The sequence below is a fragment of the Schistocerca cancellata genome, chromosome 8, assembly GCF_023864275.1.
Source record: "Schistocerca cancellata isolate TAMUIC-IGC-003103 chromosome 8, iqSchCanc2.1, whole genome shotgun sequence".
Lineage (NCBI taxonomy): Eukaryota > Metazoa > Arthropoda > Insecta > Orthoptera > Acrididae > Schistocerca > Schistocerca cancellata.
Window position 1 is genome coordinate 526,227,663 of NC_064633.1, and position 13,611 is coordinate 526,241,273.

General features: G+C 45.2%; 2 protein-coding genes across 3 annotated transcripts in view; one reads left to right on the forward strand and one right to left on the reverse strand.

Moving 5' to 3' along the window:
- Positions 1–13,611, reverse strand: part of LOC126094532 (protein SPT2 homolog) — a 591,136-nt gene that overhangs the window by 152,588 nt on the left and 424,937 nt on the right. The gene's annotated exons all lie outside the window — the stretch shown is intronic.
- The window catches only part of LOC126094533 (zinc transporter 1), a 679,313-nt gene continuing 678,094 nt past the window's right edge, over positions 12,393–13,611 (forward strand). Inside the window, exon 1 of one of the 2 annotated variants that reach the window (XM_049908954.1) lies at positions 12,393–12,518. The gene's annotated coding sequence lies outside the window, so the exon portion shown is untranslated. The remainder of the gene's footprint in view (positions 12,519–13,611) is intronic. The other variant, XM_049908955.1, reaches the window with a different exon arrangement.

Here is a 13,611-nt window from a genome sequence, read left to right on the forward strand (position 1 = left end):
TTGGGAAAGATCCGGCGACCGTGCTGGCCAAGGTAGGGTTTGGCAAACAGGAAGACAAGCAGTAGAACTATCACCGTGTGTGAACGGGAAGTATGTTGCTGAAATGTAAGCCCTGGATTGCTCGCCATGAAGGGCAATGAAGGATATCGTCGACGTACCGCTGTGCTGTAAGGGGTCCGCGGATGACAGCCGGAGTGGTCCTGTTATGGTATGGAGCGGTTCTTCAGTCACCACTCGTGGCTGTCGGGCCACGTGGCCACGTGATGGGTGGCAGTCAGGTCGGCATTCCGCCGCTGTCTGGGTCGCCTCCAGACACGTTTCCGGCTTGGAATCTCACTGACCGGAGTAGAAATGTGTAGAAATGTCTTCAGTCACGAATCCCACTTCCAACTGAGCCTTGACCTTCACGGTAAGCCGTGCTGGCCTTTCATTTTAGCAAGATAACGCGCGCCCGCTTCGTGCCTGCCGAACCCCACCTCGGCCGGCACGGTCGCCGGATCTTTCCCAATTGAGCACGTGTCCAGGACTACGGGCAGAGCCTTCCAACCGTCTCCGGAGTTTGACGATCTAAGGCGCCAATTCGACAGAATTTGGCACGATATCGCCCAGGAGGATTCCAACAACTTCATCAATCCGTGTCGAGCCGAACAAGCGCTTGCATAAGGGCCAGAAGTGGAGTAACACGTCATTGACCTGATCTACATCTACATACATACTACGCAATCCACCATACGGTGCGTGGCGGAGGGTACCTCGTACCACAACTAGCATCTTCTCTCCCTGTTCCACTCCCAAACACACGAGAGAAAAATGGCTGCCTATATGCCTCTGTACGAGTCCTAATCTCTCTTATCTTTGTGGTCTTTCCGCGAAATTTAAGTTGGCGGCAGTAAAACTGTACTGCAGTCAGCCTCAAATGCTGGTTCTCTAAATTTCCTCAGTAGCGATTCACGAAAAGAACGCCTCCTTTCCTCTAGAGACTCCCACCCGAGTTCCTGAAGCATTTTCGTAACACTCGCGTGATGATCAAACCTACCAGTAACAAATCTAGCAGCCCGCCTCTGAATTGCTTCTATGTCCTCCCTCAATACGACCTGATAGGGATCCCAAATGCTCGATGCGCTGATGCAGCCCTGGAGAATGGCGTATTATTTCACAGCCGTCCACAATACGAGCACGAAGAGTCTCTACATTTGGTACCGGGGTTGCGTAGACAAGAGCTTTCAGATGCCCCCATAAATGAAAGTCAAGAGGGGTGAGGTCAGGAGAGTGTGGAGGCCATGGAATTGGTCCGATTCTACCAATCCATCGGTCACCGAATCTGTTGATGAGAAGCGTACGAACACTTCGACTGAAATGTGCAGGAGCTCCATCGTGCATGAACCACATGTTGTGTCGTACTTGTAAAGGCACATGTTCTAGCAGCACAGGTAGAGTATCCCGTATGAAATCATGATAACGTGCTCCATTGAGCATAGGTGGAAGAACACGGGGCCCAATCAAGACGTCACCAACAATGCCTGCCCAAACGTTCACAGATGCTAGTACTGTAGAGCAATGAGTCGCATGTCAACACAAGCACCGAAGTCAACATTACCTTCCTTCGATTGGGCCACCTGGCGGTGAATCGAGGAAGTACAGTACATACTGACGAAACTAAAATGAGCTCTAACATGGAAATTAAGCGTTTCCGGACACGTCCACATAACATCTTTTATTTATTTGTGTGTGAGGAATGTTTCCTGAAAGTTTGGCCGTACCTTTTTGTAACACCCTGGATAGGATGTCCATCCTTAGAGTCGTCAGAACGTCTCTCTGACGTGTAACTGGAATCAGCCCAGACAAATACTGCTCACCACGTCTCTCATGCGACGCCCAGTGTCGGGGGAAAGTGTCGGTTTGTGTCATCGTACAAAACAATTTTTACAGTACTATTTTATGTGTCCATCAGAAAGAGTGGTCCCAAATCAGCCTAGAGGGAGTCCCTTTTAGCCTAACAGCGACAATAGAGCGCAGAGAATAAGCAGTACTCTAGAAGCGATTGAGCAGCGCCGTTCCGTGGCGGTAGCAATGAGCACGGGTCAGGACGCTCGGGTCTGCTGTAGTGCTGGTTATTCACTCTTTTAATCTTCCTGTTAATACATAACGATAAAACGTAGATCACACTACAGTAATTTGGGACCACTCTATCGAATTTTACATGCCCATGTAAGATTCTACTTTGAAAATCATTTTGTTCGTAACGAGAAACAAACCGACAGTTTCCGTCAACACCGGGCATCAAATGAAAGACGAGATGACTAGTGTTTTTCTTGGATAACTTCAGCTACTCATTTCATATATACGCGGTTTGTCCGGAAAATACGTATAAAAGTTGAATAATGTCTTTATGTTACAAGTTGCATTCATCGCCAGGTGGGACTACTGCTGTAATCAATCCCATCAACGCTCAGTTCGAGTCAGGGCACTCTACGTGAAGGTGGGAGTGTGCGGCAGCTTGTTGACAGTTACCCTTTTTCAACTGCCGTCGTCATGAAACTCTCTCTTATCGAGGAACAGCGCGTCAACATCAAGTTTCTTCCAAAGCTAGGCAAGAATGGCCGTGCGATTTTTGAGTGTTTGAAACAGGTTTACGGAGACAATTCTCTGAAGGTACCAACCGTGAACAAGTGGTTAAAAAGGTTCCGGGATGGCCGAGAAGAAGTGAACGATGACCCTCGCCATCGAGTTCCGATGCAAATGTTGAACGAATTCGGGCTTGTGTTCTTAAAGACCGTAGATTGACAGTTAGAATGATTGCTGACGAGCTGTCAATCCCAAAAACAATCGTTCATGAAATCCTGACACAAAAACTTGAAAAGAAGAAATTGTATGTGAAAATCGTACCGAAGCTCTTGACGCCAGGACAGAAAGCAAAGGGGGTTGAGTGTTGTGAGGAACAAGGGGACTTTCTCAACCGAGTCATCACTGGAGACGAGTCCTGGTTTTACGAATTCGATGTGGAGCTCAAATCTCAAAGGAAGGAATGGAAACTAGCAGGAGAACCGAGAACAAAAAAGTCGCGAAAATCAAGGTCCAATGTGAAGACAATGTTGATTGTTTTCTTTGATCCTAGGGGCATTGTTCACAAGGAATTTGTCCCTCCCGGCCAGAGAGTGAACGGAAGTTTTTACGTTGAAGCTCTGACACGCCTCAGAGCTCGTGTGGCCCGAGTTCGACCGGAGTTGGCAAAAGGGGGCAGGTGGATCCTTCATCACGACAATGCGCCCGCTCACACGTCGCTCGTTGTGCGCGAGTTTTTGGCCCGAAGCTCAATCACCGTGACAGACCACCGCCTTAATCACCCGATTTAGCTCCGTGTGATTTCTTCATGTTCCTGAAATGCAAAATGGTGCTTCGGGGGCGGCAATTGGGAGATGTGGAAGCCATCATAGCTGAAACGACACGGCAACTGGACAAAATCACAACTGAAGACTTTCAGCAATGTTATCAACAGTGGAAACGGCGTTGGTAGAAGTGTGTCGCGTCTCAGGGCCAGTACTTTGAAGGAGACCATATTGTGATACCTGAATAATGGTAAAATAAAGTTATTATTCAACTTTTATACGTATTTCCCGGACAAACCTCGTATATATATGCTACTCTATCCTGTGCAAGCTTCTTCATCTCCCAGTACCTACTGCAACCTACATCCTTCTGAATCTGCTTAGTGTATTCATCTCTTGGTCTCCCTCTACGATTTTTACCCTCCACGCTGCCCTCCAATACTAAATTGGTGATCCCTCGATGCCTCAGAACATGTCCTACCAACCGATCCCTTCTTCTAGTCAAGTTGTGCCACAACTATATATATATATATATATATATATATATATATATATATATATATATATATATATACGTGGACGTGCCACAGGATGGGGAGTTTATCACAACCCGGCTAACCCACATTTCACCCCTTCTTTTGACAACTTCCCGGTGGAGGTCATAACGGTGACGCCCAGCATTGAAACAACGCGGTTTTCTTATGAGCGGCAGAGGAAAACAGTTCAGACACACTGCCGCTCAAAATCGACACGAAAAGGCCTCAGGTGTTGGTATGAAGGGCGTGAACGAAACGACTGCCTTCCCTGCGACGTTGATTACCATACATTTCCCAGTCGAAAAGGACGCTTCCCAGTGCTATGAGCGACACGAAGACGTTATTGACAGCTTATGACAGTGCTCACACCCTCACAACCTCGGACATTCCACTGGAGCAGACACTGTGGGACTGCATCCCAATGTAACGTGGTCTGAACTTTTTGCTCGTGTGTATACGTCGGAACCGCTACGGACAGTTAAAAACCATCCTACAGAATTTGAACGTGATTCGTGGCAGGAAAGTGTACTTATGCATTTTCACGCTTAATTTTTCGCGCTCTTCTGTGGCGATATGAGTCGAAACAAGGCCCCCGGAGTAGACAACATTCCATTAGAACTACTGACAGCCTTGGGAGAGCCAGTCCTGACAAAACTCTACCATCTGGTGAGCAAGATGTATGAGACAGGCGAAATACCTTCAGACTTCAAGAAGAATATAATAATTCCAATCCCAAAGAAAGCAGGTGTCGAAAGACGTGAAAATTACCGAACTATCAGTTTAATAAGTCACAGCTGCAAAATACTAACGCGAATTCTTTACAGACGAATGGAAAAACTGATAGAAGCCGACCTCGGGGAAGATCAGTTTGGATTCCGTAGAAATGTTGGAACACGTGAGGCAATACTGACCCTACGACTTATCTTAGAAGAAAGATTAAGGAAAGGCAAACCTACGTCTCTAGCATTTGTAGACTTAGAAAAAGCTTTTGACAATGTTGATTGGAATACTCTCTTTCAAATTTTGAAGATGGCAGGGGTAAAATACAGGGAGCGAAAGGCTATTACAATTTGTACAGAAACCAGATGGCAGTTATAAGAGTCGAGGGACATGAAAGGGAAGCAGTGGTTGGGAAGGGAGTGAGACAGGGTTGTAGCCTATCCCCGATGTTATTCAATCTGTATATTGAGCAAGCAGTGAAGGAAACAAAAGAAAAATTCGGAGTAGATATTAAAATCCATGGAGGAGAAATAAAAACTTTGAGGTTCGCCGATGACATTGTAATTCTGCCAGAGACAGCAAAGGACTTGGAAGAGCAGTTGAACGGAATGGACATTGTCTTGAAAGGAGGATATAAGATGAACATCAACAAAAGCAAAACGAGGATAATGGAATGTAATCGAATTAAGTCGGGTGATGCTGAGGGAATTAGATTAGGAAATGAGACACTTAAAGTAGTAAAGGAGTTTTGCTATTTGGGGAGCAAAATAACTGATGATGGTAGAAGTAGAGAGGATATAAAATGTAGACTGGCAATGGAAAGGAAAGCGTTTCTGAAGAAGAGAAATTTGTTAACATCGAGTATAGATTTAAATGGCAGGAATTCGTTTCTGAAAGTATTTGTATGGAGTGTAGCCATGTATGGAAGTGAAACGTCGACAGTAAATAGTTTAGACAAGAAGAGAATAGAAGCTTTCGAAATGTGGTGCTACAGTAGAATGCTGAAGATTAGTTGGGTAGATCACATAACTAATGAGGAGGTATTAAATAGAATTGGGGAGAAGAGGAGTTTGTGGCACAACTTGACTAGAAGAAGGGATCGGTTGGTAGGACATGTTCGGAGGCATCGAGGGATCACCAATTTAGTATTGGAGGGCAGTGTGGAGGGTAAAAATCGTAGAGGGAGTCCAAGAGATGAATACACTAAGCAGATTCAGAAGGATGTAGGTTGCAGTAGGTACTGGGAGATGAAGAAGCTTGCACAGGATAGAGTAGCATTTAGAGCTGCATCAAACCAGTCTCAGGTATGAAGACCACAACAACAACATGACGGTGGTGAGGAGGGGGGGGGGGAAGTTGAAACATTAATATGCGTGAATAAAATGGGAAAGGGTCCCTCTAAGACCACCCAGTTCGGCCACGCCTTCGGTCCCACCCACTAGCCTTAGCGGAGCACGTTACAAATGTACCTGTCGGGAACTTCCGACTCACGTTCCGCCTTGCGGTTGCTCTAGCGCCTGCTGGCGGGCGCAACCACCTCAAGGGTGTCGAAGGGGTTGCCTGACTCTCAGGCGCTACACCAGCCACGAGGCTTAATGCATGTCAAAGTTCGGACAGGTACACGGTGACAGTTACTGAACTATACGAAAAAAACCTAAATTAGTTAGAAACTACGATGTTCACACACTTTATTCAACATCAAAAACTCACAACAGATTTTCGGATTTAGCTTATTCCGTGTTAGATATGCCTGCCATCATTGGCGATGATGTGGCACAGACGAATAGCGAAACATCGATGCTGTCGATTGTCTCCAGAGAGGCTGTTTTCAGCTGAAACGTCCCCTTAGACAAATTATAAATGTCTGTGCTTAAACTGACACACAATATTTTTAGCGCAACGCAATCTGACTTTCAATAATCCCTACAAAAGAATGGCCCTGACTAACAATAACCTATACCTTTCAAGAATCACTTACCTCACAAAAATCTTCGTTACTCGAACTACTGCAGTACAGCGAGCGCCAATACTGCCAGCTAAATAAAAGATTCTAACTACTGAAGGCACTAACTACTGATAGGCATACTAAGCAAATGAAAGATTTTGATAGAGAACAAACGATGTATTTACCTTAATAGTGTTCAAAAAGTCATTATATATATATATGATATCCAGTCTTACAAATTTACTGTCTCTGATGGGCACACGTCCAGATCATCCGTTCTCAAAACTCCGCCATCTCTCTCCCCACATTCACCACTGCTGGCGGCTCACCTCCAACTGTGCAACGCTACGCGCTGTTAACAGCCAACTGCCCAACACTACAATAGCAAATTCGAACAATGCAAACCAGCCACAGACTGCACACAGCACAGCCAGTGATATTCATACAGAGCGCTACGTGACGTTACCAACAGAAAAACCTAAACAGCCTACTTACACAGCTTAACGATGGTTTTTGATGTTACTGCTGCACGCCTTGTCTTTAATATTGTTCAGATGCGGAGAATATGGCGGCCAATTGAGGCTCATGCCAGTAGCCTCTGGGTACTCCACAACAAGAATGCGATCCCCAAAATGCTGCTCCAGGACATCAAACACTCTCTTGCCTCGATGGGGTCGAGCTTCGCCTAGCACAGGGGCGGGCAAACATTGCACGGGGCTCGTGAGCGCACAGCGCTGCACGTGTGCTGCTCGCGTGCAATCGTCGAATGGGGCAGTGGCGACAGCCGTCAGGTTGCGGCAGTGTAGTACATGGCTAAGCCGCGGACGTTGATGCGAAGCGACCACTACGTAGTGAACGTTGTATTTCAAGAACCGGAAAATGCCGAGTGAATCAAGGAAACGGAGACTTGGAGATCTGGTATCTTTTAAAAAGTAATGGGAGAATCATTTTTTCTTTGTACAAAAACGTGAAAATTCGAAATGTTTAATATGTGGCAGTATTCTCGCTGGTGAGCGGAAGTTTAGTATTGAAGGCCATTATAATAAATTTCACAAGGACGAGTACAATTTACTGTCGGATTCTGAGCGGATGGGGAAATTAACTGAGCTTAAGAAGAGCGACCTGACGATATTAGATGCATCTGTCCTAGTTGCCGTTGTCACGAGATATCTGCGACTTTCTCTCGTCATGTCTCTCGTCTAACTGATTTAACATTTTATGGAGCACTGTTTTCAATTTTTCAGGACGATAACAATAATAGCCCAGCGGTACGTGCAAGCTATAAAATTGCGCTGAATATAGTGAGAGCTGGGAAAACCATTTGCTGAATTAATAAGCCTCGGTAAAGAGCAAACATAAGTGATGAAAATTTACGTAACTGTTTGCGTTTGTCTGTATGCAGAAATTTTGTTCCAGATATTAAAAGTATTGTAAGCTCCACCTGTGATAATTAAATAAAACGTATCGTAGTTAATAGGTACTCTTTCAAACCATGATTTATTTCAAGCACTCCTGCTAATCTTATTCCATCATTCAATAAAGCAAGCTAGAAAAACAAAACGCATTACAGAGGAAGGAGTGGACAGAAGGTATGGTGGGGAGGGGAGGTAAGAGGGTGGTCAGCTTGCCCCTGTGTGCACGCAGAACACCTGTTAACTGCACGCGTGCAAGTGCACCGCACTTGCCCCTGGCCTAGCATGAACCACATCTTGTCGAAATGAGTGTCACTTTGGATAATGGGGATGAAATCATCTTCCCAAACCTTTATCTACCGTTCGGTAGTCGCCGTGCCATCAAGGAATAATCGCGCCGATTATTCCGTGGCTGGACGTTGCACACGACAGAGTCACCCGTTGAGGGTGACGAGATTTCTCGATCACGCAACGTGTACTCTCAGTCCCCCAAATGCGCCAATTTTGCTTTTTGACGAACCCATCTAAATGAAAGTGGACTTCGTGGCTCAATCAAACCACATTCATCTGATCGATTTTCTGGGGCTGGCTTGAAACACATCGCCTGTCTTTTCGATGTTTTCAGGCGTTTTCACTCTTTTTGAACGAACGACGTTACCGACACTTGTAAGTAGGCTGTTATGTTTTCTTTATGTAAGTAGGCTGTTTATGTTTTCTTATTGGCAACGTTACGTAGCGCTCTATATGAAAATCACTGGCTGTGCTGTGTGCAGTCTGTGGCTAGTTTGCATTGTTGTCTGCCATTGTAGTGTTGGGCAGTGGCACCTGGATGTGAACAGCGCGTAGCGTTGGGCAGTTGGATGTGAGCCGCCAGCAGTGGTGGATGTGGGGAGAGAGATGGCGGAGTTTTGTAATTTGTCATGAACTGCTATATATATTATGACTATTAAGGTAAATACATTGTTTGTTCTCTATTAATATCTTTCATTTGCTAACTATGCCTATCAGTAGTTAGTGCCTTCCGTAGTTTGAATCTTTTATTTAGCTGGCAGTAGTGGTGCTCGCTGTATTGCAGTAGTTCGAGTAATGAAGATGTTTGTGAGGTAAGTGATTTCTGAAAGGTGTAGTTTAATGTTACTCAGGGCCATTCTTTTGCAGGGATCTTTGATAGTCAGATTGTGTTGCGCTAAAAATATTGTGTCACTTTAGTGAATGTTTGAGTACGTTCAGTTTTGCTCAGCTGTTTGAAAAGCAAATAGTGTAAGAGGTTTATCAGCACAGTCGTGTATAATTGTTCTAAGGGGACGTTTCATACACTGTAATCGCGAACACTACCCGTTCTCTCAGGCTTGCGAATCAAATTATCGAGTGTTGTCTTCAGCTTGGACTCGGTCGCAAACTTCCTTTGAGCCGCAGTTGCGCTGTTATTGATCGCATACTTGGTTTCACAAGCGCTATACGATCAGGCACGCTGTACCGCGACATTTTCACGTGCAAATGGGCGACAACAAGAAGGTGCGTGCGCATGTGCATACTCATTCCCATCATGCCTCGTCCGCCGCTCGTGGTCTCGCGGTAGCGTTCTCGCTTCCCGAGCACGGGGTCCCGGGTTCGATTCCCGGCGGGGTCAGGGATTTTCACCTGCCTCGAGATGACTGGGTGTTTGTGTTGTCCTCATCATTTCATCATCATCCAGGAAAGTGGCGAAATTGGACTGAGCAAAGATTGGATAATTGTACGGGCGCTGATAACCACGCAGTTGAGCGCCCCACAAACCAAACATCATCATCTCCCATCATGCCTCGCGGCCAACCGTGCAGTTTGAAGGTCCTAACGCAAACCGTTCAGAGGTTATGACGATTTTATTTCATATTGTTCAATAATTGTCACCCCGTACATTTATAACGTGCTCAACTAAGGTGAGTGGGTGGTACCCAGTATACTGATGAACTGGGCAGTCTTAGAGAAACGCTTTGCCGTTTTATTCGTGCACATCTTAATGTTGCATCCCTCCGTGATCACGCCATAGGAGCGAGCGCAAAAGGAGGGATGAAAATGCGTAAGTACCATTTCCTGCTACAGATCACGTTCACATTTAGCCTAATGGTCTGGAACAGTTGCTGGTGGTTTTAACCTGTACACGAGAGTAAAAACTGCGGTAACGCTAGCTTCCAAAGAGGCTAGAACACTTGTAATGGGGATGCAGTCCACCATGTCCTTAGAGCAGGGTTGAAACGTACGAGGGTATCCGTAGTGTCAAAGGTTGTCAAGAACGCTCGCTATTCAAACATGGTTCAAATGGCTCTGAGCACTATGCGACTTAACTTCTGAGGTTATCAGTCGCCTAGAACTTAGAACTAATTAAACCTAACTAACCTAAGGACATCACACACTGAAACGTCCCCTTAGAAAAATTTGTACAGGACTGTGCTTAAACTGACACACAATATTTTTTAGCGCAACGCAATCTGACTTTCAAAAATCCCTACAAAAGAATAGCCCTGACTAACATTAACCTATACCTTTCACAAATCACTTACCTCACCAAAAATCTTCGTTACTCGAGCTACTGCAAAACAGCGAGCGCCACTACTGCCAGCTAAATAAAAGATTCAAACTACGGAAGGCACTAACTACTGATAGGCATAGTTAGCAAATGAAAGATTTTAATAGAGAACAAACAATGTATTTACCTTAATAATGTTGAAAAACCATAATATACATGTTCATGACATCCAGTCTTACAAATTTCCAAACTGCGCCATCTCTCTCCCCACATCCACCACTGCTGGCGGCTCACCTCCAACTGCGCAACGCTACGCGCTGTTCACATCCAGCTGCCGCTGCCCAACACTACAATGGCAGACAACAATGCAAACTAGCCACAGACTGCACACAGCACAGCCAGTGCTTTTCATACAGAGCGCTATGTAACGTTGCCACTAAGAAAACATAAACAGCCTACTTACAACACATCCATGCCCGAGGCAGGATTCGAACCTGCGACCGTAGCGGTCGCTCGGCTCCAGACTGAAGCGCCTAGAACCGCACGGCCACTTCGGCCGGCCACGCTCGCTGTTGCTCGTCGCACTGCGAACTTTCATTTCGACCGCAAAATGTGGTTTCATTGATGCCCTTTATGCACAACCCTGAAGCTTGTGGCGACCAGTACACATCGTGTAAGCAGCGGATGCGGTCAACTCATCACCAGCGTCTGACAGAGAGATTCGAGCGCTCCCCGCGCGTATTCCGTGCAGCAAAGAGAGTCGCGGCGAAACTTACGTGGCTTATGTTGTATTACTGTCTTGCTGTCGAGTTTGATGATAAGTCATTAATGTATCAGTTCTCCGCAATAAATGTTCTCGGTCCCTTTCGTTACAATTTATTGTGTAGATGGGAGTAAGAAGAATTGCTACGACGAAATAAGTTGCTAGCCCTCTTTTCTGTTATCGCACACACACGTAACATGCATTTAATTTGTGGTCCACTTGCAGCAGTGTAAGACTTGCCTCAAGCCTTTTCGTACCGGTTTTGATTACACCTTCAAACCTGACTCAGACAATCATTGTGACTGATGTCTCCCTCATACTACTTCAGTAGAAACAGAAAGAACAGATATGATGGACTTTGGCTGCCCTGCTACATACGGTGTGTCAGAAGAATTAACTTCACTGGCGTCAAATAAATAAAGTCCACGGGAACGGAGTCAATGAAAATGCAATGACATGAAATAATAACGAAAACCTGGGATGGTATGAATATTTCGTGGTGCTGTTTCCTCATACCGTGTGCGGGATCCTTTGGTAGCAGTGTTTGGGAATCAACGTCGAAGAAACGTCAGTGATAACGGAAGATTGAGTCACATAAGGCAAGTTTGTCTGTTAGGGTGACTCCTCATGAGAAACAGGAATTCCAGGCTCGAGTCCCGGATTGGCAAAAATTTTTGTTAGTTATGTTGTATTCATTGCATTGCGGGTTAAGTATTTTTCAACTTTATTTCACTGTTACCTCGACATTGCATCTTCATTGATTTCAAACATCTCATTCATCCATTTCATGTGTGTGAAATTAATTCAATTTTCATACAAAGTTTCAGACCATAAAATAAAGAGCACCCACTAAAAATGACGTAGCTCCGTTGAAACATGCTTAAAAACCAAAACAAGGCAAACAATAGCGAGGCAATTGTGGCCAGAAGGCATGGGTGCAAATCCAGTAGCTCATTACCTGCGCGATGATAAAACAGTGAGTAATGGGTCCGTTTAATGTGCGCGCCTGCAGGAAACCGTAACGAGTGCCAAACAGTGAATGGCTCTCCCGCCATACTGCGAATTAACTGTGACATAACCGCGAAACTGGCGCAGGCGTTGGCGGTAGTTCGGTCGGCCGGCGCGTGGCGGCGCAACCGCTGCTTGGGGGGCGTACCGCCGCTGCCCTGTATCGGTCAGTGTGTCACTTGCCGTTGCAGAGTGCGGACATCAACTAGAGCCGGTGCGCCGCGTGTGAACTCGCAGGGCTGCCTCTTCCAGCGAGCGCGGAGAATTCGCCCAAGCTGCTGATGCTCGGAGGGAAACCGCATGTAAGTTGCACGCCAACAGCGACGAGTCTGCGAAACTGTCGCGTCGAAAAATTTACGGCGGTGCTTCACCATAGCGATTTTGTGACATTCGACCTCAATCCAATGCTCGATTACTATACTCAAAATACAAACAACAAACTGTAAGGCAGACAGTGCTAAGCACTCATTACTCCATTTCGAATATAGTCTCTAGCATACGTTCGTAGTCACTAAAGTCAAATAGGGCAGTGGAATATAGCGGAATCAAGTCGACTGAAGTTGGAAAAATTATGTTATGAAATTAGACGGTGAAATTAGTGCCCGAATTTTGCTATTTTGGTATTATAGTACCTGGCGACGGCTGAAACAAATAGGATACAAATTATGGAATGGCAATAGGGAGAAAAGCTTCCGCAAAAAAAAGTAAAAAGAATTGAAATTCTTAACAACTAGTATAAATTTGTTTGGAAGTTTCTTCTGAAAGTATTTGTGTGGGTTTTAGCCTTACATGAAAGTGAAACGTCGACAAAGAAAGAGAGAATATAAACTTCTGGAATGTAGTGCTACAGAAAATTGCTGAAGATCGTTAGATGGTATAACTAGAGAGGAGGTACTACCACGTTTAGGCTCGAGCTAGACTAAAAGAAGCGATAGAATGATCGAACACATTATGAGACATAAAGGAATAGTTAATTTGGTACCAGAAGGAATTGTAGAGACCAATGCTTTACTACCTTAGGCAGGTGCAGGTGGATACAGTGTGCAGTATTCAGGCAGATATCGAGACGTAACAAATGGTAAAGTAGCAGCATCAAACCAGCCACCGGATAGAAAGCCTTAACAGCAGAGGCTAATACCACTAAATTTTCCATGTTCTGTTCTTAAAGCACTCTAAGAGGAATTGAGCATCTTCTCAATCTACGTTACGACATACTATGATATGTAATAGGCAACATTCTGCTGTTGTCAGGTATTTATTATCATAGTGGATAGTAAATTGTGTACGATTTAGAAATACAGCAGCTCTTCGGACACTTGCTCTTTTCTTTTCAGTCATGTAGCTTTCTAACACTGTTAATTCATAGATTTGCGGGCCAATGTGGTTGTTATACAG